This window comes from Mesocricetus auratus, unplaced genomic scaffold, assembly GCF_017639785.1.
Source record: "Mesocricetus auratus isolate SY011 unplaced genomic scaffold, BCM_Maur_2.0 Super-Scaffold_100007, whole genome shotgun sequence".
In the NCBI taxonomy this organism is placed as follows: Eukaryota; Metazoa; Chordata; class Mammalia; order Rodentia; family Cricetidae; genus Mesocricetus; species Mesocricetus auratus.
The window spans coordinates 22,688,029-22,712,720 of NW_024429191.1; positions in this window are offsets into that span (position 1 = coordinate 22,688,029).

The window sequence follows — 24,692 nt, forward strand, 5'->3', positions numbered from 1 at the left end:
AAAATGAACTTTCATTTGATCCAGGACACTTGCTTATGGGTTAATGATTTCAGTGTTATAATGAGTTTTTCATCTTCACCTATTAGGTTTGGAATTACACTCATAAATACACTCAGAGATAGATTTCCAGTCCCATTGAAAATGAAGATTAGGCATCACGTAACTCCTGTATTCATTCTTAGGAGAACCACAGTTTGCTCCTGGGTCCACCATCGTGGAGTGTAGTGAGTAGATTTGAAATCTTTTACATGAATCTGAAAGATCGTAGAAGAAAAAGGTACAGGAAAGTAAATCTATTCAAGCCTATACTTAATTTGAGAAGATTATTATACAATCTCATTACTGAGCCATTGAGTCCCATGGGCAGAGGTCCACATAGGTGTGAATGTGAATTATAATTTCCTGAATTATCTGGAAAATGGGAAAACAATCTACCTTGATTATACAAGATTATTTTTGAAGAGTTTTTGTTTGAAGGAACCTTTATTAAAATAGTAGGTGAAATGGAAATGCAAATTTCTAGTTATAGAATCATCCTTGTCCTGCAAGTCACTGACAGAAAGTGTAAGAAGTTGTCAAGGGTAATGGACAAACATTATTCATATTATTCCACTCAGTTTTCAATAATTTGACTATTTACTTCTGAATGAGAATTGATGTCTCAGGCCTAGTTTGGTGATTAGATTCATAACCTTGAAAAAGCCAATGACAGTTACTTACTGAGGGCCACCATTTTGGTATGTAAGCATTTCATAAGCCTTACCTATTTTTCTTGATGAAAGTCTAGTTTATAGGAAATATCCTCTCTTAAAAATTAAAGAAGCCAGAGCTCAATGAGATTAGGAAATTTGAACTGATTTAACAACTTAGAAGGGTTTCTGGCAACCAGACTCAAACTAGGTTGTTCATACAGTTCTCAGATTTCGTGTCTTAATCATCACATTTAGATATAGGTATCTGCATATTCCCCAAGTTGATTGTTGAGATATAATTAAATTGCAAAGGTATTCAATGATGAATAATAACTCTGTAAGGCATCAGGTAAGTTGTAGCTCTATGTATTTTCTTCTATAAAAATCATAGGCTGGATGTTTGGAAATTTGAACTTTCATTGTTCTGACAAGGCTCAAAGAGGTACTTTCTCTAATTTGTTTCCTCTTCTCATTGCTATCTGGGGTGATCTAATGGAGTACCGCATTTTTATCTGCATTCAACTCTGTGATTTCAGAGCTGTCAGTGACTTCTGGAATATGCTCTAATTTGAGACAAAGTTCTATGACAAGAACCCAAAATTAAAACTTTAAAATATATTTATAGATTCAAAGTCCAAGTCAAGACCATAATCCTATATAAATATGGGTAAAAGTCATTATTTTTGACTCTGGTGAGAAAGAGCAATACATTTATTTATTAATTTAACCATTAATGATTTATTTTATTTACTTTTTAATTGAAAATAAATCCTTCTGCCATATAATACATCCTGACCACAGTTTCCCCTCCCTCCACTCCTCCCAGTAACCTCACTTTCCTTATCCTCCAGATCTATTATCCCTCTGTTTCCTGTTCAGAAAAGAACATGCCTCCAAGAGACAACAGTTTAGCAGGATAAAACAAAGTACTATAAGACAAGGCAAAGGCCCTCATATCAATAGGAGCAACCAATAGGGGCAAAAGAGTCCCCAAAACAGGCAAAGAGTCAGAGATACACCTGTTCCCAGTATTAGGTGTCCCACATAACATCAAACTAACAGTCATAACATATATACAGAGGACCTGGTACAGACCCATGCAGTCCCCATACTCAAATAGCTGAGAAACACAGAAATGTTTGAGATCCTTAGCCACTAGGGAAATGCAAATTAAAAGCACTCTGAGATTCCATCTTACACCACAGCTAAGATAAAAACTTAGGTGACAGCTCATGCTGTCCAGGATGTGGTGCAAGTGCAACACTCCTCCATTGCTGGTGGAAATGAAAATTTGTACAACCACTATGTAAATAAATATAGTGGTTCCTCAGAAAATTGGGAATCAACACACCTTAAGACACACCTATGTACCCAAAAGGTGCCCCATAGTATCACAAGGACACTGGTTTCATTATGTTCCTATCAGCTTTATTAATAATATTCAGAAACTAGAAAAAACTAGATATCCCTCAACTAAAGAATGAATAAAAATGTGGCTTGTTTGCACAGTAAATTATTACTCTGCTGTTAAAAAGTAACATCATGAAATTCATAAGCTAGTGTATGGAACTAGAAAAAATATCATTTAATAGCCTAGACCCAGAAAGGCAAATATGGTATACACTCACAAGTGCTTTTAGCTGTTAACAAAATGATAATCAATCTACAGTTCATAGATCCAGAGAGATTAGGTAAAGAGGTCTCTAGGGGAAAATGCATCTATCTTCCTGTGAAGTGGAAACATAATAGACTGTGTGTGTGTGTGTGTGTGTGTGTGTGTGTGTGTGTGTGTGTGTGTGTGTGTATTTGTATGGGGGAAGGGTGGGGACAGGACCAGAGAGAATCACACAGTTAGGGAGGAGTGTATGGAAAGGTAACTGGAATTAGGAGGCATTTAGAGAGTGGTGTAGATACCAAGAACAGTGGGAACTTCCTGGAACCAATGAAGGTTGTCCTAGGTCTCCCAGTATTAGAGGATATGGAGTCTGAACTTGTCATCTCTTATAGCCAAGCATGTTTCCTCATGGTGGAGCTGTGTTGAATTAGGTTAAGTTGTTGGATGAGGGGGTCTCATGGACATCTCACTAATTCATACTAATGCTGGACAGAAGGTCTCTCTCAGAAAACTGACAATGGGGCCCTACTGCCAAGAACAACGTTCACACAGCTCATTGAATGTGAGAGGTCAAACTGGGAAAGGGTGGTGAAGAATTTGTTTGAGTGGACAACCAATGTTTGTTGTAACTTGAGGTCCATGCTGTAAGAAGCCCATGCCCTACACTGCATGGATGGCCAGAAACTGGAGACAGAACAACCCAGACATCTAGGTTAGAACCAAAAACAAGAGGAAAAAATCTCTTTGAAATGATTCTTAATGATATTCTGTTATGCTCATTGATTAGTGTCTTGCCCAGTTGTCATCAGACAGGCCATTTTTACTATGCTAATCCCACTGATCCGTGAGCAAGGGGAATCTTTCCCTCTCTTATACAGTCTCCAATTTCTTTCTTCAAAGACTTGAATTTTTATCATCAAGTACTTTACTTGATTGACTAGAGTTATCCCAAGATAGTTTATATTATTTGAGGGTATTGTACAAGATATTGTTTCCCTGATTTATATCTCAGTCCATTTGTCATTTGTATGTAAGAGGGCTACAGATTTTTTTAGTTAATCTTGTGTCCAGGCACACTGGTGGAAGTATTTATCAGCTATGGGAGTCCCTGGGTAGAATTTTTAGGATCACTTATATTTACTATCATATCATTTGCAAACAACAATACTTGATTTTTTCCTTTCCAATTTGTATCTCCTTTATTTCCTAAAATTGTCTTACTGCTCTCACTAAAACCTTAAGCACAATATTGAATATAAATGAAGAAAGTGAACAACCTGATATTTTTACTGATTTTAGTGGAATTGCTTTGTGTTTCTCTACATTTGTAGAGATGTCGGCTATAGGCTTGCTGTTAATTGCTTCTACTGTCTTTAGGTATGTCCCTTGTATTCCTAATCTCACCAGGAATTTTATCATGAAGAGGTGTTGGATGGGTCCAAGGCTTTTTTTTGATATTTAATGAGATCATTATGTGATTTTTTCTTTTCTTTCTTTCAGTTTATTTATATGGCTGATTATATTAAATTATTTTTTTCTATGTTAAACAATAGGGATATAGGCTACTTGATCATGGTGGATTTTTTGTGTTCTTGGACTCAGTTTGCAAGTATTCTATTAAATATTTTTCATGTATGTTCATGAGCAAAATTGGTTTGTAATCATCATTTTTTGAGTCTTTATGTGGCTTGGATATAAGGATAAATGTGGCTTCATGAAATTTATTGAACAAATGTTCCTCCCATTTCTATTTTAGAATAATTGGAGGGGTATTAGTGTTAACTTTTCTTTGAAATTCTGGTAGAATTCTGCACTAAAACTATCTGCTCTGGACATTTTGGGGGGGACTTTTAATGACTTTTATTTTACTAGGGGTTACAGGTCTATCAAAGATGTTTACCTGATATTTTTTTAACCTTGGTAGTGGTACTTCGTATCCATTTATTTTAGATTTTCCAATTTGATAGAGTACAGGGTTTTAAAGTATGTTCTTATGATTTTGTAGATTTCCCATGTGTCTATTGTTATGTCTCCTTTTTGTATTTGATTTTATTTATCTAGATATTCTTTCTGCCTTTTAGTGATTTTGGACAAAGCTTTGTCTATCTTGATCTTTCTCAAAGAGCTAACTCATTCTTTAATTATTTGTATTATCCTATTTGTTTCTATTTTATTGATTTTAGGCCTCAGTTTGATTATTTCTTGCTACCTACTACTCTAGATATGTTTAGTTCCTTTTGTTCGAAAGTTTTCACGTGAGCTGTTAAACTGCTAGTGTAAGATCTCTCCAAATTTTTTATGTAGGCACTTAGTGCTATGTTGGGTATGTTGTATATACATTTTCTAGATAGTTCTAGAAAGTCTTTATTTCTGTCTTGATCCATTTTTCATTCAACAGGAGCTGTTCAGTTTCCATGAGTTTGTGTGCTTTCTGATGTTTCTGTTGTTTTTGATATTTAGCTGTTATTAAAGGTGGCCAGATAGGATTTAGAGATTATTTTAGTCTCCTTATATCTATGCAGATTTGCTTTGTGTTCAAGTATATGGTCAATTTTGGAGAAAGTTTCATGAGGTGCTGAGAAGATGGTATATTTTTTGTGTGTTTGTATTTGGGTGGGATGTTCTATGAATATGTGTTAGATACATTCGTTTTGTAATATCAGTTAACTCCAACATTTCTCTGTTTAGGTTTTGTCTGAATGATCTATCTGTTGATGAGAGTTGCATATGGAAGTATGCTGCTATCAGTATATGAGGAACAATATGTGATTGAAGCTGTAATAGTGTTTTGTTTACAAAAGATGTTAATAATTGAAGTATCATCTTGGCAGATTTTTCCTTTGAGTATGTAGTATTCTTCACCAACTTTTTGATTAATTTTGATTTGAAGTCTATTTTGTTTGATATTAAAATGGCTACATCACTTTGCATTAGGTCCATTTGCTTGGAAAGTTTTTCAAACCCTTTACCATAAGGTAATGACTGTTCTTGATGCTGGGATGTGTTTCCTTTATGAAATTTAAGGAGAATCCTGTTTTCATATCCATTCCATTAATCTGTGTCATTTTGGTGAATTGAGACTATTACTATTGAGTGACATCAATGACCCATGATCGTTAATTATTGTTATTTGATGTTATTGGTAGAGGTGGTGATGGTAGTAGGATGTGTATTTGTGTGTGTGTGTGTGTGTGTGTGTGTGTGTGTAGTAGTAGTAGTAGTAGTAGTAGTAGTAGTAGTGCTACATTTATAGACAGATTTTGTTTAAATTTGATTTTATTGTGGAAAACCTTATCTTCTCTATCTATGGTGATTGATTGAAAGTTTTGTTGGTATAGTAGTCTGGCCTGCCATCTCTGATCTCTTAGAATCTGCATGGCACCTATTTAGGACCTTCTGAATTTTAGAGTCTCCACTGAAAATCAGGGGTAGTTCTGATAGGTCTTCTTTTATATGTTACTTAGTCATTTTTAATTTTTTTATTTTTAAATTTAAATTAGAAACAAAGTTGCTTCACATGTAAATCCCAGGTCCCTCTCCCTTTGCCTCCCCTCCTCCCATGCCCTCCCTCCAACCCCCCAGTACCCCCTCATTTCCCAGGGAGGGTGAGTCCCTCCATAGGGTGTCCATAGTCTGTCATTTCATCTAGGGCAAGGCCTAGACCCTCACCCAAGTTACTTGGCCTTTTTAATTATTTGTTGCTTTTAGTAGTCTTTCTTTGCTCTGTATGCATAGTATTTTGATTATTTTGCAGTCAGGGGACTTTCTTTCCTGGTCCAATCTATTTGGTGGTCTGTATGATTCTTATATTCTTATAGGCATATCCTTCTTTAGGTTGGTAAAATATTGGTCTATGATTTTGTTGAATATATTTTCGAGGACTTTGACCTTGTATTCTTCTATGCCTGTTATTCATAGGTTTGGTCTTTTCATGGTGTCCTATATTTCCTGAATGTTTTTTTCAGGAACCTTTTTTAGATTTAATGTTTTCTTTGACCAATATATCTACTTCTTCCACCATGTATGCATTGCCTGAGATTCTCTATTCCATCTCTTGTATTCTGTTGATTAAGCTTGCCTCTGTAGTTTCTTTAAATATTTCCAATTTTTTCATTTCCAGAATTCTCTGTTTGTGGTTTCTTTGTTGCTTCTATTTCCATTCTCAGGTATTAGACAGTTTTATTTGTTTTCTTCAACTGTTTGTTTTTCATGGCTTCCTTTAAGGGATTTATTCATTTTGTTCAATTGTTTGTGTTTTCCTGGATTTCCTTGAGGGATTTAATTATTTTATTCACCTGTTTGTTTGTGTTTTCCTGGATTTATTTAAGGGATTTATTCATTGCCTCTTTAAGGCTCTCAGTAATCTTCATATAGCTGTTTTAAAGGTCTTTTACTTGTGTTTCAGCTATGTTGGAATATTTGGGGCCTGCTCTGGTAGGCTAGTTAGGCTCAATTGCAGACATGTTACCCTAGCTATCACTGATTTTGTTTTTGTGCTGGCATCTAGGCATCTGTGCTTTGGGTGACTGTAGGTATAGCTACTGATTTATAGTTTTGTCTTGGTTGGGTGGATGTTTTGTTCCTTGGTCTCTGTTTCCCTTCTGGATTTTCAAAGTGAATATTCGGTCTGATGCCTGTTTATTGGCCTGCTTGGTTGTTGTGCTCACAGGGAATGCTTGCTGGTATTGGCAACTTGGTAAAGGGATTAACAAGGGGACATGATCTGTTGTAGCTCTAGGAGTGACCCTGTGGATTGGATCTGGGGGGAATGAGAGAGTGTAGAATGTGGAAGTACAGCCTATCTGATCACCTGGCAGTCATTGTTGCCTGTGGGTGTCCAGTGGGTTTCTACCAGAGTTTTGGCATGTCACACAATGATATAGTGGGAGAAGGAGCAGGGAGAGCATGATTTGTGGGATCCACAGGGGGCATGGACAGGGGAAAGGGGAGGATGCAGCTGATTTTCTGTTGCAAGGTTATGGGTAACCCTGAGAACAGGTGTCAGGGATAAGAGTGAAGAAGTTCCATAGGCAACTTTCCTGTTCTTCTGGCAGATGTGGATTTATTTTATTCTTAATTATGTGTTTGTCTATATGTTAGTACATGCACATTATTACTGGTGTCCTTATAGGCCAAAGGTGTCAGAACCCCTGGAGTTGGTATTACAAGAAGTTGTGAGCTGTCTTGTATAGGTGCTAGAAACAAACTTGGGTCCTCCACAAAAGCAGTAGGTGCTCTTAACCATTTAAGGAAAACCACAATTACCCACATTACCTGAGATCAGATGAATCGATTCTTGTATTTAAAATGTGAGGCAATGAATTCCCTTAAACGAAGCAGACAATTGATGTAGACTTAGCAGATAATAATTTATTTTCTTTCAAATTTAGACATGCAATGCTATTTCTGAGCATTTTTGACATGGTCTCAATTGATTAGAAAGAAACAAGAATACTCTAGTACTTTCCTAGACCAATCAAAGACATGATAATAGCAGTACATTGGGATAGAGGAAATCTCACCCTAACTGTCCTCTGAATTTGTCCACACTAGAGGCTGAGATGCTACTGGCATTCTTACTGCTCGGTTGCTTTATCAGGTTTTCCTATTAATTCTCTTCCTAGCCAAAAGATTGTACTTAGGTGTAGTTATGCCATGGTGTGTAGACTGAAGAGATGTTTGAACTGTTCTTGAGATCTTAAAAATGAAGAGATGAGACATGCAAAATAGTGTTCAAATTAGCATGCAACAGATAAGTAAGTAATTCAGTCAGTTGCGTTCTGTGTGAGTTGTTTAATATAGCTGTCATTTTAGCAGTTTTTATATTACGTTGACTAAACAATGACTAAACTTAAATAGAAAAGAATAGTAATCCCACCCCCTGTCATCCAGGCTACAAGGGACATGAGGACTTTTGGGTTGATCCCTAAAGATAGGATGATAATAGAAAGAAGAAGGAGAGGGCCTGAATTATGAAGGAATTGTAGAGGCAATGCATTGTTTGAGCTGAAGTCAACAGTATAGAAACAGATATTGATGATGGGGCTGAAAGCAGATTAGTTACTAAAATTCTAAAATCCCTTTCTCACTAAAAGTTTTCAATTTCATATCTACTCATTAGTTTTATTCATAATATTATGGTCTAAAGTTTTTAATAATGTTAGCCCACATACCATGCTTGCTATGATGGTTGAATGTAGAAATCAAAGTAGGTCTGTCATAAATCTACCAGAGGAACCAGGTACCAAGAAAGTTTTAAGGTGAAGACCTTGAGTTCAGATAAAACTCAAATTCTGGAACTGTGAAATTTCTTAACAAGTTTATCTGCTAAGCATTAGTTGTCTAATGTATGAAACTGAGAGTCATTAGGCCAGCAAATATTAACTGAGGCCATCTGCTATTTTAGACTGTGTTTCAGGTGTTCATTATATAGAAGGAAATGAATTAAAATAAAACTGCATACCCTCAAGATAATGACAATGTTTATAAGTTAGTTAACTTGGATGGTCTACATAGTCAGATCATTGTACTTAGGTCATCAAAGTGTTTATTTGAAGTTTTTTTAATGTGCTTTAATATTTAATTTGATGTCTGGGTGGAAACCTCAGTGGTTAAGAGCACTAACTGTCTTTCCAGAGGACCTCATTTCAATTCCCTGTACCTATACAGCAGCTCACAGTTATCTGTAATTCCAGTACCAGGAGATCCAATACCCTCGTCTGACCTCTACGTGCCTTGAAAGCACATGGTTCACAGACATATATGCAAGCAAAACACATAGAAAATAATTAAATAAAAACTTAAAATAAATTGCTGAAGTAAGCCACAGATTTCTTCACTATGAGTCACAACTCCATATGAGATTGTATAATTCAAACTAAGGGTTGACAAACAATATGGCGAAAGTAAAAGTCTCTGAATGTGCACTAACAAAAAACCACTATTAATACTCAAGTACATGCAGAATCTGGAGTGTTTTCTGCAGAGTTTACCTCCTACAACTTCATTTCAGCCTGGGTTCTGAACACATGACACGCACACTTTGCATGTGTGTACACCATCATGGCACACACCACCAATGAGAACTGCCTGAAATATCTCAGCAGAGATTGTAGACTCTTTCGTACAATTAAATCACTTATTTTTCAATGTGTATATTTTTCTTTTCTTATAAAACCATAATGACTAGTTGTAGAAAACAAAACTTATAATAATATGTTCCTTTTATTAATCTTCAACATGTAATATCAAATAGCAAACCTCTGAATTTGATTGTATTAGAATATTTGAATTTTAAATGTTGTTGCTTGAGTTGGTGACATGAGTTTAATTTTTTAAAAAGTTAAATGAATTTTGACTTCAGATTATAACAAAAATTCAAGTAATTTTCTCCCTAAATTTGATTTCTGCCATTTTGTACTATGATGAATTCAAAGAGGTAACCTTAGCATTGATGATTAGGAAATGAAAGTATTGAACCATTTTTAAATAAAAATGAAGAAGATACTCTACATCTTGCCATATCAAAAATATAGCTGAGATTTAATACTTCATATAAAAATAAGCAAGCACATCCATTTTGTGAGATGTAAATTTGCTTTTATTTCAGTAAATAATACCTTGGGGGAAAGGCAGATGTCTTTTTTGTTGTTGTTGTTCTACAGGTTATTTATTTCTTTCTTATTTAGTCAACTGCTTGCCTTGTGTCTGGTTAGGGTGCTGTAAACAGACCCCATAACCAGAGCAACCATTATAATGGAAATATTTAAGTGGGGCTGCCTTATGATTTCAGAAGTTTAGTTCATTATCATCATAGCAGAACATGGTGGCATTAGGGACACATGGTACAAGAGAAGGAGCTGGGGGTTCTATATCTTGATTCACAGGCAATAGGAAGTGATCTGTGACACTGGTTGTAGCTTGAGTATAGGAGACCTCTAAACCCACCCCCAGAGTGATACACTTCTTTCAACAAGGCCACACCAACAAAGTCACACCTCCTAATAGTGCTATTTCCTTTTGGATCATTTTTTTTTACAAATGATCACATATTGTAAGATTGAGGAACTGATTTCAGTTACCAGAATCCAAGCAGCAAACAGAAACACATGGTGGTTCATGTTTGTAATCCCAGGGGAGGTAGAGACAAGAAAGTGGCCATCCAGTCTAGCCTATGTGATGAATCCAGGTCTGTTAGAGATTCTGCCTCAAAACCTAGGTAGACAGTGCTGGAGGGACAACAGCTGGTAACATCCTCCGGTCTCCACAAGTGCACATACTGGCATGTAACTCCCTCACAATAACACAAACTTAAACAACCAAGGAATGCTAAAGTTATTCTAATAAAGTGATTTACTATAAGTTTATGAGGGCTGAAGATAGGACACAGCTGTTAAGAATGCTGACTGCTCTTGCAGAGGATACAAGCTTAGGTCCCAGCACCCATGTCTGAAAGTTCACAATCATCTATAACTAAAGTTCCAAAGAATCTGAAGCCCTCTTCTTGCTTACACAGGTATCTGCATGTACATATATATAAACATTGACATATTGAAATAAAAATAAACTATATCTATTAAAACATGACATGTTTTCATGGTTTATTATCAATAAATGTTTAATTTTCATACTTAGTCTATAAATTTTTAAGTCTTGGGTTACACACAAACTTCTAGGGTGAAAGGGGGGTCACAAGTAGAAAGCATTTAAGAAGCATCCAGTCAAGCAACTTGCTTTTTGTTCTCTGGCAGGCCTCATTCTATTGACTGAAGATGAAAATTGAGTGGAAGAGTTGGTCCTCCACTAAGTATTTAGCTGATATTAAAAAACATACAGCACTGATCTCAATAACAAGCACATGAGAGTGCTTGAATATCAGTAGCAGTTACTGAATCAGGCAAACACATGAGCAGAGGAGGACTGCAAACGCCATGAACATGTTTCTTTCACATGTACCCTGTTGTGGATCTGTACCAAACTGCCACTAAGGTAAGCATCAGCAGCCCTGAATAAGAAAGGAATAATTCACAAGGAAGTATTAGTTTTATTAACAGCCATGTGGATAAACAAGCTAGGACCTCAGAAGTATACATTTCATATTCCTAAAATTTCAAGTCTTTGGTATATTGGTTACTGACAACCACCAAATGTGATAAGGAAGGTATCCATTGCATATAAACAGTGCTCAAGGAGGAGATGGAATGAAACAGCAGGTTACATGGAAACAACGATGGGGTCCAGAATCTTTGAAGATGCAAAGACATGGCATCCTTCAGAAGGGAGTCAAAGCAGAGAAAAAAGTTTGACGCCTTTATATGATAATTGAATGAACTTTTTCCAACTCACCTCTTAGGCTTGAGGGAGTTCTTAAGAAGGAAGAAGTCTTCCACTGCCTAGAAGAAAAGCAATTGGAAACAGGATCCTGCGAATTCTGATATTCTCAATTCCTGCTTAAAAATACAGATATCTGTGTCTCCCCCATTCTTTCTCAACACACAACTGTACAGCACCTAGCAGAGATTTTTTTCAATGAAAGCTGCACACAAATAATCCTATTCATAAATAAATACATTGAAAAGAGATCTCCATTAGAGAAAATGCCAGGTCTCATAGTGAAAGTTACCAAATGCTTTTATGTAGAAGTAGTCAGAGCACAATATAAAAAATAAAGAATAAAAATGATCACAATGAATGTAGAAGTCTATGTTGCCTCTAAATAAATATCAACTAAATGTTCCACACAAAATAAGATCTATCGTGGAGAAATATCAATGTGGTCAGAGTGTACAAAAGCATTAAATTTAATGGTTTCATTTTATGTATAAATTCTATTTCAAAAACTGGAAAAGAAAAACAATATTGTAAGCCAGCCTATTGCTGTCTTTGCTATGCTGTAATCATACATTGCAGCTGTTACTCTGGGCTCTTCATAATTCTTGGCCATATAGACCCTGAAGAAAATCAATGACATGTCATGATTCCACATAACTGGCTTGACTTTTTGTGGTGAGTTGTTACATTTTTTTAAAAAAGTATCATTTATGATAATTTTTATTCCATTTTATGATTAAATTCACAGAAGAGGAGTCTAAATTGCCCGAGAGACACTTAAGAAAGTGTTCAACATCCCTAGCCATCAAGAATGCAAATCAAAACAACATTGAGATACCATCTTACTCCTGTCAGAATGGCTAAAATCAAACACAACAATGACAGTTTAGGCTGGAGAGGATGTAGAAAAAGGGGAACATTCATATGTAAAGAGAAACCTTTCCTTGAGAGAAACCTTCCTGCCAGCCTGGTTCCTTAGCCGCATCAGTCCCAAATTACACACAGGAGGCTATATTAATTATGAAGCTGTTAGCCTTGCTTGTTTCTTACTGGCTAGCTCTAACTTAAGTATTTATCCCATAATTGTTAATCTATGAGGCTCCAAATGACGCTGTAATGATAAACGGCACACTTACGGAAAGTAAAACTAAGTATTTATTGTAGAAATTACTCACAAGATACCAAACCAGTAACCCAGATGAGCCCAGTAGTTTTCCGCTGCCGAACCGGAAGCCGAACTCCGGGAAAAGAGACCAAGACTTCCTTTGTGCTGTTTTTATGCCTTCCCCCGTAACACCCCCTAGCCAAAAGTGGGCCTGGCTAGTGACATAGTTCACCGACTACATATGTATACGTCTTTATGTCTGTCCATATATGTCTTTAGTCATGCTTAAAGTGGGTGTGGTTAGCAGTGTGGTAAACTGCTCTTTTATTACCTCATCTGTATGCGCCTCTAGTAAGTCACATGGTTAATGGCGTCATACAGGCTTCCTCCTACAATTCCCCTTTTAGTCTAAAAAGGACAACTAACTTGTGTCAATGAACAAATTGTATCAAACATTTATTCTATCTAAACCTAAACTTATCTGAAAGAAACACCCAAATCTGAATACCTCCTTCCAATCCCAACTCTAAAATAATTGAAAACTAACACTAACAGGTGTAAACTATCCTATAATATCAATAGTAGGGAGAGGGGGCGTGGAATTCTCAAAACTACTTTCTGCTGAGATGGAACGATGATAATCTCATGGGGACCTGTGAGAAGAAAAATGTTAGTATAACAAAATCTCAGTAGATCAGACAGTCTCTATATGGCAGGAGATGCTTGATTGAAGTTCCTGACTGGGGTTCTAGTGTTGATTGAAGCTCTCATCTGAAACTCTGGCCAGATTGTAGAAAATGTGCTGTTTCACTTTCTTGGTCCAGAGTTGTGTAGAGATGTAGTTTCAAGCCAGTTTCAGGATAGTGCTTGTCAGGTGGAGTCAAAGATGTGGGGCAGTTCAGATGCCTCCAATCGAATCAGGTGAAGTCAAGGAAGTAGATCCTCATTCTTTTTCTGAAGCAGTTGAAGATTGCTGTCAGGAAATCCCTTGTTCTCTGGGAAATTCAAACATTAATGTTAACAAAGAAATATTTTAACTTTTATATGTATGCATACTGGAAGACGTGATAATAGGGAAGATGGTAAACATGAAGGAAATTAGACTTTTCAGAAAAAGAGAGCCACAGATAACAGTCCCTAATTTTATTTTCTTCTGTCTTATATCAATGGCTCTTTGATATAATACAGAAATTCTGAATTGTATTTAAATAATATGCTTGAATTTAGAGTAGGAGAGCCAATACAACTCCACAGCCAGCTTCAGTTAAATGAATGGGGACTGAGGTATGTGAAGAAATAAAGATAAAAGGGTACTATGAAAAAACAATATAGAGAGATTTAGACTTTGATACCACACAGTGAGTTACTGTTTGTTTGATGGTCCTCAGGGTAGTTATACATTCTTCTTCAGGAATCCATATGTCCAGTATACTTTGCTGAGTTTACCTGTGAAGACAAAAAACAAAACACTTCTCTTTCCTTTTAGGAGGTCACTTTACCCATGATAGAATATGAATTTGTAGATGAGCAGTTATCTTCCTCCTCCTGAGATGTCTTCTGATCGAATTTAATTAATTTTGATGGAACCGAAACCTTTTGTTCTCCTGTGGAAACAAAAGCATAACCCCCTCCCCAACATAACACATATCCTGTTTTCCAGACTGAGGTCATAACATCCTTAAAATACACTGGTTGTTTCAGTTCAGAAGTCTTCTCTGTAGTCCAGTGTCTTTCTGCTGCAGTTTGTCCTTTCTCATCAGCATTAAGAAAATTCAACGTTAGTAAAGCATTATGTAACCTGTGTTTAGGTGTCTTTGTTTTCCCTGGCTGTTTATGAAGCATCTCTTTTAAGGTTCGGTTAGACCGTTCAATTACTGCTTGTCCTATTGGATTGTAAGGTATACCACTTACATGTTTTATATTATAATATTTGAAAAATTGTTCCAATTTACTGGAGACATATGCTGGAGCATTGTCAGTTTTTATTGTTTTAGGTATACCCATAACAGCCATCACCTCTAAGAGGTGTGTAATAACAGAATCAGCTTTTTCAGAGCTGAGGGCAGAAGCCCATTGGAAGCCTGAGAACGTGTCTATGGTATGGTGTACAAATTTCAAACTGCCAAATTCTGGGAAGTGAAATACATCCATTTGGAAAAGTTCATTTCTGTGAATACCTTTAGGATTACAACCTACTGGTAATGGAGTTTGATTGTAGAATGAGCAACTGGGACAATTTCTTACTATTTCTTTGGTTTTGTTGCCAGGTGATAGAAAAAGCATCTATTTTATAACCTAAATGGTTAATAGAATCTCCTCTTTGTATTTTTTCTGGGGCAATTTGTAATCCCCAGTGAGGCAAAGTTTCCTTTACTGCTTCAAACATCTTTTCCAAAGTATCCTTATTTAAATCAGATATTAATTTGTCATCCATATAATGATATATTAACGAATGTGGAAATTTTTTATGAATTATTTCTAGAGGTTTATTCACAAAATATTGACACAAAGTTGGGCTGTTTAACATACCTTGAGGTAGTACCTTCTACTGGAATCTCTGTACTGGATCGGAATTATTATAGGTAGGTACCGTGAAGGTGAACTTTTTCTCTGTCGTTTTCTTGTAACGGTATGGTGAAGAAGCACTCTTTTAAGTCTATAACTATAATTGGCCAATCCTTAGGAATTAGAGAAGGTAACAGCATCCCAGGTTATAGAGACCCCATAGGCTGAATTACCTTGTTGATGGCTCTAAGATCAGTAACCATTCTCCACTTACCAGACTTCTTCTTGACAAGAAAAACAGGTGAATTCCATGCACTAGTTGATTCCTCAATATGTCCAGCATCTAGCTGTTCCTGCACTAACTTCTCCACAGCCTCTAACTTCTCAGATGTCATTGGCCATTGACCCACCCAGACGGGTTCATCTGTCAGCCATTTTAAGGGTAGAGCTTTTGGTTGCTCTGTAGGTTTGGCACTAGCATCCTGCTTCTTTACAGCCTGTACATTTAGCATCTGTTTTCTGTACTGCCTTACCATATTCTTTCTACAACTAAGAGCTTGTCTATAATTCCTAGCTGATACAGGAGGAATATTAATCTGCGTATTCCATTGCTGGAGTAGATCACGACCCCAGAGGTTTATAGCAATATCTGCAACATATGGCTTTAACCTTCCTCTCTGTCCTTCTGGCCCAATAAAGTCAATCCATCTAACGCTCTGTTTAACTTCAGATAGGGTTCCAATTCCTAAGAATTGAACATTAACCTTTTTTTAAAGCCCAATTGGGGGGGCCAGGACTTCTGATTAATGATAGTGACATCAATCCAGTGTCTAAAATGCCATTAATCATCATATTATTTACTTTAACTGGTAACTTGGGTCTGTGATATTGTATAGAAGTTTGCCAAAATATATGTTTTGTATCTCCTCCTGATATATTTGATTCATCCTCTGGAGCTAATGTATTATCCAGTGCCGTATTATTTACAATGGACAGTGGATCTTCTAATTGTCCTGGGAGAGCCTGTCTTCCACTGTCACTGGGAATGACCGGATAATTTTCTGGGTCCCACTTGAGCCCCCGATCCCCGTTTCCTGGCTTTAAAGATCTACCTTGTCTATTTCTTGTGGACCAGTATTAGTCAGTGCAATGTCAGCCCTTTCCACACCTCCTGCAGAGACCAGGAGGCTGAGGCCTTCTGTTTGATGCATTCCTGGTAAAAGCATTATTTCTAGCAATGCGTTGTCTACAGTTCCTACTAAGATGTCCTATTTTACCACATTTAAAGCACGTGGCATCTTTATGTGTGTTAAAATTCTTGGAGATTGCCTTCCCTACCCAGGCCTCTATATCATCACAAGTAGGGTATTTGGCATCCTGGTGCCTCCTCAAGCCTGTAGAAATAGGTTCACCTCCCCAAGCTCCCATATCCTGACTTTTACGTTCCAGGTTTGCTGTATGTAGGACCCATTCCTCCAATGGCACTGATCTTATTTTTAATGGCCAAATTACCTGTCTGCATTGAGGATTTGCGTTGTCATATGCCAAAGATTCTATAAGGAGTCGCCTGGATTCTGGATTTCCTACCTGTACTTCTATTGCTCTGGATAATCTCTCTAAAAATTCAGTGAACCTTTCCCTTGGGCCCTGTAATACCATGGTATAGGGTTGCATTATCTCTCCTGTTTCACAAACCTTATCCAAGGCATTTAAAGCAGCTGTACAACATGTGCTCGTCATATGCAGACTGAACCTGCATGTCAGCGTAAGGACCCTCCACAAGAATCTTGTCTTGGGGTACTTCATGACCATTCTTTAATTCCTGAATCTCTAAGGCTTTTGCTTCTTGCTTCCATAAAGCTCTCCATTGAATTTGACAAGAATTTTGGAGCACTGCAGAGGCTAATTGGGCCCAGTCTTTTGGGGTTACTTTATTTACAGTGGACCATGAGGTTAGGAGCTCTCTGACAAAGGGAGAATGAAGACCATATGAAACAATGGCCTCCTTGATTCACTTTAGATCCTTCATCTGTATAGGTTCCCATTGATAAGCAATGGGACATTTTATTGTTTTATCATTGCTGGTTTTTCTGTTACAGATACTGGGAAAACCATAGGTGAATGCATAGCAACCTTAGGGAGATCATTCCGGCATTTGAGAGGTGTTGGGAAACTCCTGTCCTGACCTGTTGCCTGTATGTCTGATTCTGAAGTATCAGATTGAATGTCTTCTAAAACCTGCAGTCTATTCATCATTGTTTCTCTGAGCTCTTGAAGTTCTTGGGACAAATACTTTTCTAAGGACATCATGGAATCTTTCCTTTTTTTGCATTCATCATTTACACGTGATTCCAAATACTTAATACTCTCATCCTTAGAAAGTACCTCAATGGCATGTAAACTGCCTTCCACAAATGACATTCTATCAGTTAGTTTGTCATTGCTCTCAGACATGGAACAATTCTTTTCTGTTAGCATTTCAATCTTATGTTCCAGTCTTTGTAGTTTGCTAGTGAAATCATCAAACATGGAACAATTTTTTTGGTTAAATGTTTCAACATTATGTTCCACTTTTTCTATTCTATCTATTGAACACATTTTTCCTGAAAGTAATTCAATTTTGTGTTCCGTCTCTTTAAACCTGTTTGTCAGACCTACATTATCATTTTTAATATCCTGAATATTTTCTACCAACCCTTTCATACTATCCTGCAAGGAAATTTGCATTTCCTGAATTCTTTGTATTAGGATTTCAAAACTATCCTGCGATGACCATATGACCTGTATAAGTTTCGTCCTATTTTTGAGCCATTTCTTTAGCAAAATTATATTGATTATGAAACTAATAATCACCATCGTGGGTAGGAAGTACCTTTAAGGTAGGTCCTCAACCCTTTCTAAAATCCCATCCATACAAAAAACGAGAAAATTCTTAACATCCTGCATCATAATGTTAGCTGACATTGTATGAAACAGTTAAGTTTGTTACCAGAGGAGTTTTATTCAGGCTGAAATCAGCAGGCCGCCAATGAAAGAGCAGGTGGCCAAAGTCAGCAGGCAACCAGTGAAAGATCACATGGCCACAAGAGAATTCTCGGAATACCACCTAACCTTACCGGCAGGTAGAAGGTGCTGGTTCCCGGCGGCAGGAATGGTGCCTTGCCAAGCGAAGTGGTGAGGAACTTAGCGAAAGGAGAATCCACGTGTGCCTGGTCGGGCCGAGGAGCAGCTGCTTTTCTGGGCACCTGGATCCGGAACCCAAAACTTCTGTCACGAAATGAGGCTCCAAATGACGCTGTAACGATAAACGGCATACTTACTGAAAGTAAAACTAAGTATTTATTGTAGAAATTACTCACAAGATACCAAACAAGTAACCCAGATGAGCCCAGTAGTTTTCTGCCACCGAACCGGAAGCCGAAATCTGGGAAAAGAGACCAAGACTTCCTTTGTGCTGTCTTTTATGACTTCCCCTGTAACACCCCCTAGCCATGCCCAAAAGTGGGCCTGGCTAGTGACGTAGTTCACTGCCTACATACGTATACGTCTTTATGTCTGTCCTTATATGCCTTTAGTCATGCTTAAAGTGGGTGTGGTTACCAGTGTGGTAAACCGCTCTTTTATTACCTCATCTGTATGCACCTCTAGTAAATCACATGGTTAATGGCGCCATACAGGCTTCCTCCTACAAATCTAAGTATTTCTCTTACCGGAGAACTTTCCGGGCTTCCTACCCCATGGCATTACATCTTGACTTCCTGTGTTTCTCCTACCCAGAGTCCTGGACTCCTAGTCCCACCTATCTTGCTTCCCTATTGGCCAACAGTGTTTTATTGACATATACACAGGACTTCCCCAACATCTCCTCTTTTCTGTCTAAATAAAAAGAAAGGTCTTAACTTCAACATAATGAAATTATATATAACAGAACAGCTATCAAGCAAGAACACGGTTATAATATATTGTCTATTAACATTCGGCAATATTTAAACAAAATATCATCCAACCCATCCTTGTGATTCCAAAGTTCTATATGTAGCTTATCTTTTATCATAACTAAGGAAAACTACAATTATAACCATCTGTCTTCAACTCCATCAAAGACCACAGAAGGATAATATATAAACACTAGAACTGACAGAGACATCTTGCTACCTGGACAGTCACCCGAAGTTCCCCGGTAATGTTGGGGCATCCATCTTCAGCCCATAGGCCACAGGTGTCTGGAAGACATCTCAGCAAAGCAGGAAATTTCAAACTGTCCATCTGCATTGGCAGTCTGTCAGTCATTTTTCTGTGTCCTGCGGAAAGTGTTGTAGACTCTTCCATGAAGCAGGAACCCTGTAGGATTGTTTGAGTTCAGCAGTCACTTTCCTGTGGGTCCTGCATGCCCAGTTTATACAGCAACAGTCAAACAGTCTAGGCAAGAGCAATTTCTTGCCCAAATGGCTAATCTTGCCATGTTGAAAGCAAACTCCATAACAAGTTTCTTTGATGCCCATCTTGACTTCCTGTGTTTCTCCTACCCAGAATCCTCCTGGACTCCTAGTCCCACCTATCTTGTTTCCCTATTGGCCAAGAGTGTTTTATTGACATATACACAGGATTTCCCTAAAACTCCTCCACTGCTGGTGGGACTGCCAACTTGTACATCCATTTTGAAAATCAATATGGAGATTCCTCAGGAAAATGGGACTCAGTCTACCACAAGACCCAGCAATTCCACTCTTAGGCATATACCCATAGATGCACATTCATACAACAAGGACATCTATTCCAGTATGTTCATAACAGCAGTATTTGTAGTAGCCAGATCCTGGAAGCAACCTCTATGCCCATCAACTGAAGAATGGATAGAGACAATGTGGTACATTTATATAACAGAGTAATACTCTGCAGAAAAAAAAAACAATGGAATCTTGAAATTTGCAGGCAAATGGATGGCACTAGAAGAAACCATCCTAAATGAGGTAACCCAGTCACCAAAAGACAAACATGGTATGTGCTCACTCATTTATATATTTTAGACGTGTATCAGCAGAGTGCCAGCCTACAATCCACCACCAGAGAGTCTGAGAAACAGGGAGGACCCTAAGAGAGATATGCATGTTACCCCCAGAGAAGGGGAATGGGGCAAGATCTCCAGAGCAGATTGAGAGCATGAGGGTAGGGGAGAAGGTGCCAGGAAAAAGAGAGGGGTAGAAGACAAGGAGAGAGGAGGACATGGGGGAGCAGGAAGGTTGAGTCAGGGGAAGTACAGGGGAAGTACAGGATGTGAGATACCATAATAGATGGAATCATTATAGGTTTAAGGAGAGATCTGGCACTAGTGAAATTTCTAGAGATCTACAAGGATAACACCAGCTGGCAAACCAAGCAATGTGGAGAGGCTACCTTAAATACCCTTCCCTGATAATGAGTTTTAGGACTACCTTATGTGCCATCCTAGAACATTCATCCAGTGACTAATGGAAGCATAGGCAGATACCCACAGCTAATGCTGAACTGAACTCCTTGAACCCAATTGAAAGAGACGAAGGAGTGATGAGCAAAGGGATCAAGACTAGGCTGGTGAAACTCACAGAGATAGTTGACCTGAACAATGTAGAGCTCTTGGACCCCAGACTGATGTCTGAGAGACCACCATGGGACTTATCTAGACCCCCTGAAGGTGGATGTCAATAAGAAGGCCTTGGCAATCTATAGGGCCTTGGGTAGTAGATCAGTATTTATCTCTGGCATACAAATGAACCTTGAGTGCCCATCACACAATGAGGGATGTTCTCTCAGCCTGGACACATGGTGGAGGGCTTGGACCTGCCATGGATGAAATGCCAGACCCTGGAGATCCCCAATGGAGGTCTTGATCCTCTCTTGGGAGCAGAGTGGGTTTTGGGTGGGGGGCTGGGAAGGCTGATGAGGGGGCAGGGGAGGAGGGTAGGGAGAGGGAACTGGGATTGATATGTGAAGCAAGCTTATTTCTAATTTATATTTAAAAAGATGAAAAAAGACAAGTTAACTTCAAAGCCTTCAGAGATCTACAGAATATGACATTTAACACGTTTTAATAACATAGGTTCTTTTGTTATGTCTGCTCCTGGAAGCACCAATCTATGTTAGAGAAGATGATGGGCAATAAAGAAACTCCACATGGAGTTTGAGTTCTTTGTGGTAAAGCCCTGGACAAGACCTTTCAACAACTGCTGACAGTTTGCTGTCCAAATTGGACAAACAGGACACCAAAAACAGTTATTTCAAATCTTGCCAAGACAAGGCAGTCCAGTCCTTCAGACTATCCTAGTTCACAGAAATATCTGTGAGATATGGATGCCCTAATGCTGATTAAATATCTGTCAGATATGGATGCCCCAATGTTGCAGAACAATCTTGGGTGACTGTTAATGCAGCCAGCTGTTTCTGTCATTTCTCATATTTTTGTGGATGTCGCTTGCTCCTACTTCCTGTTTACTCAGTTAAAATTATTACCTTCTTGGGTCTCTGAGTTGAAATCTAAATAGTATGGTTTTCCCTGTTTTCCAGAATCAGTAAGAAACTCAACATAGATGTATTAAGTATAATAGGCTTAAAACACATTAAAAGACAATTTGATATGCAAATTAGAATAGAAAGCAAATTAGGTACAAGATTTTGAACTCATCAAGAAAGAATAGATGATGGAGTATATTCTCGGAATTTGTCATATGCTTATGGACTAGATATTGTATTTATTGCCATGTATATATTACATATAGTTATTATTCTTTTGTACCAATATGGGTTATAACATTTTTTAAATTTTTAGACAAAAAAGGGGTATATGTTTTGATATCTTTCTTGCACAAATAAAGCCTTTCTGGGGATCAGAGAACAGAGCTTGCCACTAGCTAACAATAGAGGTCTGAAGGTCTTTATAGACAGGCAAGAAGTGATGTAACTGGGCAATAACAGGATATAAGCAGGGACAAACAGGAAATCATTCTCTTCTCTGCAGGGGTGCTTAGGAGGTAAGGTGCTCCTTCTTTCTGTTCTCTCTGCATTTCCCTCTGTATCTGACTCTGGTCTTTTATTATCTAGACCAATTAAGAACTCCTTTTACAATTGACAGTTGATGGTACCAACAGGAGGCTATCTTCTAGGATAGCAGCAATGCTTACAGTGTAAGCATTGTATTAGAGATAAGCATCTCATTTAGGTGCCAGAGACTGTAGTGTGTGATGCTTGGTTCGAAGTGATGTCCACAACACCCTGAGGTGTTTAAGGAGCCTTCCTTGAAGAAGCTCAAAAGAACTCATTAATATTACCTACACTGGGCAAAACCTTTCAAGCTTGGAATTTAAACTTGTCCCAGCACATTTTCAGGTAAAAGTGACATCATTTACATAATATTAACACTCTCACCACATTTTTACTCTTTTGCTTTGATACCTCTCTGTGTTGGAAATAGATACAAGATCTAACCTGGACATAAGGAGACCTGGGAGATATGGTCTTGGACATTTCAGTGTGTGTACATCACGGTGCATTTCTTTACCCTTCTGACACAAGTATATCTTATAGTTTGATCTGTTCATTGTCAATTATCCTGTCCTGGTCATTAGCACCCTCCCCAGTCCCATTCTACTTTCTCCTTCCAGTCTCCCTTTACCTTTGTTATGCATGTGTAGATTCCTTTTCTGAATAAAACTTCATTACAAACACCCACATGCACACACATATACCTGTGTATATATATATATATGTATATATATATATATATATGTGTGTGTGTGTGTGTGTGTGTGTGTGTGTATGCATATGCTTGTATATGTGTTTGTATATGTATGTCTACCAAATTTCCTTGCCCAGTCATGCATTGATGGTCACTTTGGCTTGTTCTATAACTGAACTATTGTGAATAGAGCTGCAATAAACAAGCATGCATATACAGGTGTCTCATAGGATGGTAGCTTAAACTCCTTTGGGTATATTACCAGGAGAGGTGTCTTAGTTATGGTTCCTGTTGCTGTGATTAAACACCATGGCCAAAAGCAACTCCATCTCTGAGGGAAGTCAGGGTAGGAACTCACAGCAGGGACCTGGAGTCAGGAACTAAAACAGAGGCCATGATACTGGCTTGCTCAGTATGGCTTATTGAGCCTGCTTTTTTATATCATCCAGTACTATCTGCCCAGGGGAGTCACCACCTACCATGGGCTGGACTCTCATATATCAATCATCAATCAAAATATCCCACAATTATACTTTCCCAACAGGACAGTATAGTGGGGTCATTTTCTTAATTGAGGTTCATTCTCTCTTTCCAAATGACTCTAGCTTCTGACAAAAAAAAAAAACAAAACAAAGCAAAAACCAACTAACCAAACCAAAAACAAAACAAAACAAAAAGCAACAAAACACAACCAGGTCAAATAGTACAATTGCATCATGTAGTAATTGTATTTTTCCTTTTTAATTAAAATCCCATACTGGTTTCTGTAAGAGCTAATTAATATTCCTATAAGATGTGTAAAGTTTCATTTTTCCCTACATTCTAATATTTTAGTCAATTTTCTTAATGACAGCCATTTTGTAGGGTAAAATAGAATCTCAATGTAGTTTTGATTTTCATTTCTTTGTTGTTCAAGACTTTTGAGGCAATTTTAATAGTTTTAATAAAGACATTTATAATCCAGTTGACAGGAAGTGCCTAGACATCACTCTCACCCCAGTGTTTGCTTTTATATTTGTTCACTGATTTGTTTTGCTTTATATATATATTTATTTTGCTTTTATTATATTCTGTGGTATTGGAGTTCTCTTCAGAAAAACTTTTGCTGGAACCTGAATTTTGCAGTGTTTGGCCTGTTTTTCCTGTCTATATTTCAAAATTCCTGGTTCCAATGGAAGTATTTCATTCATGATTTGAATTTTATATGAGGTGAGAGGCAAGGATCAGGTGATGTTTTTCTTTATATGAATATCAGTTTTCCCAGGAACATTTGTTGAAGAGACAGTCTTTTCTCCTTAGTATGTGTTTGACAACTTTATCAAAAGTCAAGTGATTGTATCTCTGTGTGCTCATTAATAGTTTTCTATTCCATTCTGCCTATCTACAATCTACATGTTGATTTTTGTTACACCATTGTGTTCTCATTAGAATGAATATGTAGTGTATGTTGAAATCAAGCATTGTGACACCTCCAGCATTGTTTTTTTGTTTTGTTTTTTGCTCAGTATGCACTATCTTTCATGCTCCCATGAGAGTTTCAGACCTGTTTTCTCTATTTCTGTGATGGAAGTCACTGGAATTTTGATGAACGTTACATTGAATCTATGAATTGCTTTTGGCAAATAACCATTTTTATGAATTTAATTCTACCAATCTATAGATAATGGGAGAACTTTTAGTGTCTTCTTTGTTACTTTCCTTGTCACAGCTCTGAAGTTAGGTTTAGTCTTGGGAATT